This window comes from Tubulanus polymorphus, chromosome 9 (genome assembly GCF_964204645.1).
Source record: "Tubulanus polymorphus chromosome 9, tnTubPoly1.2, whole genome shotgun sequence".
NCBI lineage: Eukaryota > Metazoa > Nemertea > Palaeonemertea > Tubulaniformes > Tubulanidae > Tubulanus > Tubulanus polymorphus.
This window is the reverse complement of record NC_134033.1, coordinates 7625772-7632144: the sequence shown is the minus strand read 5'-3', so window position 1 is coordinate 7632144 and position 6373 is coordinate 7625772. Positions and strand designations below refer to the sequence as shown.

The following is a 6373-nucleotide window of genomic DNA, read 5'->3' as shown; positions in this document are numbered from 1 at the left end:
TTATATACAGGGCAGTAATATTTGTTCACCTCCGGACATAGAGAAAATCTTTTGAAAATAGGCTAATTAGAACTGCGTAGAACCGCTTCTCAGTAACAGTAAATTCAACTGATCCAACAATCCAGTCAAAACAGTTGATGTGGATCCAGCTTTGAGGGAGAACGCCATAATAGTAGTAACAGCCCCACGATGGTTCACCTCAGCATTTGTGTGGAGAGGATCATCTATTTCCATCAATGAGCTGTGGCTGCAAAACAGATTAAACATTTTTGTGATTGGTCAAGTTCATATCGGATGAGTAGATTGGCAATTAAGATTGCATTTTTAGTCATAAGGCACTGTATTACTAACTTACGTTGTCATAACCATTGTCTGCATTATTGGTGGATTGTGGCCATTTTCAATTCTTAAATCTTCCAGTTTCTCAAAATCAACTTCTTGAAAAATCGAAATGTCCATCATTTAGCAACATATTACCATCTACAAAACAAAAAGTAATTTGAGATTAAATTATTCCCAAATAGAACCCATATAGAACTTAAGGCTACAGTAGGCCTATACGACGTAGGTTGATTTCCAGCTAGCGATTTTGTAGCCTATTGTTGCGATGAACAGTAAACCTCATGCATAACAATAACATACCAGATCGGACCTGGATTAAAAGATCAACTAACAACATTAACATTAACCTAACAATTGACCTATGCAATTGCATAATTCTCCATGTCTCTTGTTTGTCCTGTCAACTTTATTGAACTGTCAAACCAATAATATACATGTTTATTGATATTGATACAGATAAGGACCAATAAAGTCAATTTGATTTGCTTACATTTAAAATGATCTTACCTTCAAATGTTTAACATGTAGGCCTACTCGCGTATTTTAACTGGCCTTTTTACTTGCAATTTCTTTTTCAAACTCCATGCTTGCAAAAGACGAATTCGGTTGGTGTATATCGATATTTACGGGTAATTTTCCACTAAAAAGCGCATCTTTGTGTTATTTGTCTTCCATTTTGGAACACTACCAAAATGAAAACCTCACTGACGAACTGACAAGCTCTAGATAAATGGTTTTCATCAACAGAAAAACCACCTAGACAAAATAATCTCATCTAAATGTTGAATTAAATAGTTAGAGGCCTTATTCATGCACCTTTTTGTCTATTTTTATAATACAGCGTATATTAAAATGAGCGTCATTTCTTCACTGAATCGTTATTTTTAATTTACTTAATTGATTTTGCCTTAGCTTCATAATAACCCTTAGTATAAGTAATTTTTGCTAATTAAATATCACTTAACACGATTATTTTTTAATTCTAATAGAATTAAAATGCAGACATAAAACTTATTAATAATTAAATAATTTATTTCAATCAAACTCCCAAGCACCCCTGCGCGGTGGCAACCATATTGACACGTTTTCACAGGTTTTCACGATCTATTCTATTCTCATAATGATTGCGAAACGCAATAATGGATGACAATCAGTCCATAAAAGGGGATCATTGACAACTGGGCCGAAAGTGACACTGCTTCTTTGTTTGAGGTCAAACACATAGTGGATCATTGAATGGATCATTGAATTAGATTCATTAGAATGGATTGGAATGGAAGTGGAAGAACAAAAAAGTCGAAGGCCATTTATTATTATCCCGCGTATAAAGGACGCGTTGTGGATTGTTCAGGTATGATTATTGTTATGTAGTAAAGTAAAGGTTTATAGGTCACTAAAAGGATATGTTTATTGGAATGAAAAGCAACATGACCTAGTATTGAATTGAATTTGAATTAGTTAGCATAGTATTAGTAGGCCTTAAATGATTGAATGTCCGGTGAAAAAATTGTAAATGATCATTCCAATTGTGAGGGATAAAAACGGAGTGTCTTTGGTGTTTATGCATCCAATCTAAAAACCGCAGGGTCATTTAGATTTTGTTGTGCGCCCATCATCGCCATTAAACTTGTATGCTGGACATGAAATTAGGTCGCTGTCGGAGTTTCGACTGGGGGCAAAAACGACATTAGTGCAATCAATTCTTGACCATTTTTTTCAAACTTTATAGGTTCTACACCAATTAGAATTGATCCAAGGACAGACACTATAAAATTGGAATTCCCGTTTTTTTGGCTTAAAAATGTGTCCCGTTTTTTTGGCTTAAAAATGTGTCCACTGGGGGATTGTTGGAAAACGATGTTAGCGCGAGAGAGCCTTCAATTCTCCACTGATTTCTCAACAACGACAGCGTGATGAAAATCAGGTATTTACAATATATATTATATGAGCGTCGGAATGGTTTTAGCAAAGATTATAGCGTAAGCATTGTAAATTCTTCTCATTTTAGGATGCCTACTCACTATTGGATGATACAACAGCTGCTGCCATACGCTGATTAGTCGGAAAACCTAATACTGTTGGGTGCATGCATGCTGTTGTCCACTCATTAAAAAGAAGAACTAATTGTCAAGGCATTGGACTGGATGTGACGCAATGAAAGTCTTCCATGAGGAAAAAAGTTGGACCCAAACCGGGTCAGCTAAATAATACGTAAGTACATGAATTCAATATATAATGGCTAGCATTCATTTGTTGTTGTTTTACAGGGGCGGATCCAAGCTGGAAGAACGCGGGTTCAGCTCTTATGAAAAGGGCACTAGTCAATACAGGTCTCCCTGTGTGAAACGGTTGTATGGGGTTTGTGCACTTTGATCATAGGGTGGAATTTTTCACCTGTGATTCAAAAGGGCACTTGGTCAGAAAAGGGGAGGGTTTAACGTTTAATATGGCGCTCAAGGCGAACAATCACAGTGGCCTGATGCGTTGGGTGATTCAGTCGCAGGACGTGTTGGATTCGGGCGATTCAGTCGGCGCAGACCCTGACAAACTAGGTGATTTTACCGACGATTTCGTTGCACAACTTAAGTGCTCGACGAAATTGCCTAATGTGTCCCCAGCTTTAGCCCATTTGAGACGTAAGTCCAAGCAAGCGGGCTATTGCATTCACCCTTTGTTCGTCTGTAGATGGAATCCAGTATTTTGGGAAGTTTTAATACTCTTGATATTTAAGTTACACACGTATCTATCCTAGACATGTCTTCAGCCCAAAACTGGTCCGAATCAAGATGGCCAACTGCATTGGCCATTTTCGTTCCCCAAAATCATCACTTATTTTTTGAAGTTTTCAAAGGAGATTTTGAAGATGAAGATGGCCATCTTGACACAAGATGGCCATCATGTGACCTTTTTTGTACCCAAAAAGGTCATTTTTGCCTTTGAAATTTGTGATGGGTATACATTTCTTAACAATCTAAAACATACGAGACAGATTTTTCGATCAGTCAAGCATGACACATTTGGCAGCCATCTTGGTGTCATCAGTTCTCATTCGTAGATAGAAGAAGGTTTTTGAAGGAAAATATCGACAGGTTTTGACTTACAGTCTTGATATTTGATAATTGTTACCACTGTTGTAGTATTCACCTCATGTGGAATTGGGGTTACCCAGGTTTTTGTTCTCACCACCAGGGGGAGTTGAGTATTGAATTATATACAATTTGTCTAATTTATTTTGGTACCTATGAATACATTATAACATCGATCAATTGTAAAATTGTAGCTTGTGACATGTTCTATGATTGTGGTGAGTTTCAATGTCCTGTTTCTATTTCATTATGTTGATTGTTTAGCATTCGTAACCATACAGGCATGGTGTCCCTAGACCCCTTGTTTTTCATCAGGTGGCGTTGAACATTGAAATTTCCAGATTGTCAAGCATTTCACCATATGGCTTAAAATCAAGTCATTAAGAGTGAAAAAACTTAGCTGTTATATGCAGAAGACTGTTAGAAAAAGCTATATAATTTAATCATCATCCCAAGCAGCTGAAGTTGATTTATTTATCCTCGTAAAGAAATCATTGTATACTTTTGCTTAATTTTTTTCAAATGGTTATCATTTCAGAACAATGTCGAAAGGAGAAGGGTGCTAAAGAGGCCAACATAAGACATGCAATTACTCAAAAATTTATAAAATTTATGAAGATGAATAAATCAGTTAGTATGGAAAATGTGAATCTCTTGAGTGTTCATTCTAAACAGCACATAGATTAAGGAGATTTCCTCACATGGTGGTTTGATTTGAATTCAACAAAAAATGGCAATCAAAGACACATGTATTTAGCATGAAGTACACGTGTAAGACACGTGTAATATTGGATGAAATACACGTGTAATTAGGATAAACTACACGTGCAACACTGGATGAAATACACGTGTAATTAGGATGAAGTACACGTGTTATTGGGATAAAGTACATGTGTAATACAGGATGAAATACACGTGTAATAAGGATGAACTACACGTGTAGTTAGGATGAAGTACACGTTTAATTTGGATGAAGTACACGTGTAATACACGTGTAATTAGGATAAAGTACATGTGTAATACAGGATGAAATACACGTGTAATGAGGATGAACTACACGTGTAGTTAGGATGAAGTACACGTGTAATTTGGATGAAGTACACGTGTAATACACGTGTAATTAGGATGAAGTACACGTGTAATTGGGATAAAGTACACGTGTAAAATTGGGCCAATTTTACACGTGTATTTTCATTTACAATTACACGTGTACCATTTTCGTAAGATGAATCTGGCTCGATGATATCGATATTATATTGATATTGATGATATTGCACTTATTTTAAGGGATTTCTGCCACTTTCATCTAATTTAAAGCTATCGCGACTACGGATACATGATCGCGATCAACAAATCATATTATTAGAGAGCATTACTTCAATATTTGCACTTTTTGCACTTATCCATATGTTAAAATTTAACGAAAAGAGAAAGGCAATAATGTACTCACAATAATTGTTGCATTTCTCCATTGCACACAGTAAAATTTTGTAAATTTGTTGGAAAAAATAATGTTTAATCATTATATGTTTATACACTACCCATGGTTACTGGTTTTAAACTGACAAGTCTGTGGTCCCCTTGAATCAGTAAAAAGTATCAACTGTGAGCACTGTTAGTACTGTGAGCATTTGGCCTCTAGAATTGTTCCAGACTGTATTACAAAATCAGCGATGAATGAATCAAAACTGCAATGGAATCACGTTGCAGCCAATTCGGTACCGCCACAAAAATAGAGCGGCTACCCAGATTTCCTGGATCCAGATACCTGCACGTTCGATATAGTCAAATTTTCTTAAAATGGGTGAAAAAACAAATTAATCCGACTGAACCAGCATCTATTTTGGCTTCAAGCTGGGATAGACCGATTCGAATTGAGCAAGCTTTGATACGAACGATGACCAATGAAAAACGAAATAGAAGAAAAAGAAAGCATAAAAGTTACGATCTAAATAATTATCACTCCATTTAATTGCAAAATAATATTTCCGTATAAAATATGGCCTCAAACAATGAAACAGCATCAGGACAAAGGGGTAACACTAAAGTATATAGGCTACATATATCTGCATGACACAACTCCAAAATGAGATACAATTGGGATGCAGATTATTTTCGGATGCAGTTCCGGCCGCACCTTTAAAGCATTTGCGTGATGGAACGGCCAATCGGCGCGCACCATTGTATGCCAACGTCACGATATGATTTTTCTTACGTGACAAATTTAGCCTCTACTAACATTTTGTGAATTCTCAGCAATCTTGCATTATGTGTCAGCGGCATTTTATTTAGATTACCCAAGCCCAAAATTAACTAGTTCATCATTAATCATTTCGTTGGTCTAAGGATCTCTAAGGCTAAGATAATGATACCATCTTTCCTTTTAAATTGGCCGAGTAATTTTGTAAACTGCAATAGAATATGTAATCTGTTCATTTCTCTGCCGGGGGTGTTATGGTTAGCTTGATGATGATTTAACGGAAATTTAATATTTTTTTTTTAATAAAAAATTTTAGGTGTGAAAGGGTTAAAGACCCAAAGGGATTACGGGGACAGGCCCAAAAAATCGGTCTGAAAGGAAAAGTCATTTTCATAAAGGGAAAGCAATACATCGACTAACTGAAGTGATACATCGTCTCTTCAGGTGGTTTTATACCGATTTGACTTTCATTGGTAGCTCAAAAACATGCCCTTCTACTAGGGCCCGATTTGCAGGTCTCATATGTAAGTCCCGTTAAGTGGGCGTTTTTAAGTATATATATATATATATATATATATATATATATATATATATATATATATATATATATATATATATATATATATATATATATATATATATATATATATATATATATATATATATATATATATATATATATATATATATATATATATATATATATATATATATATATATATAATATAATTAGACACAATTCTCC

General features: G+C 35.3%; 1 long non-coding RNA gene across 1 annotated transcript; it reads left to right on the top strand.

The window, feature by feature from the left end:
• Positions 1-1422: 1422 nt before the first annotated feature.
• Positions 1423-4070, top strand: LOC141911164 (uncharacterized). The gene is made up of 4 exons (XR_012619985.1): positions 1423-1693; positions 2072-2266; positions 2351-2553; positions 3967-4070. It is a non-coding gene; the product is annotated as an uncharacterized LOC141911164 (long non-coding RNA).
• The last annotated feature ends 2303 nt before the right edge of the window (positions 4071-6373 follow it).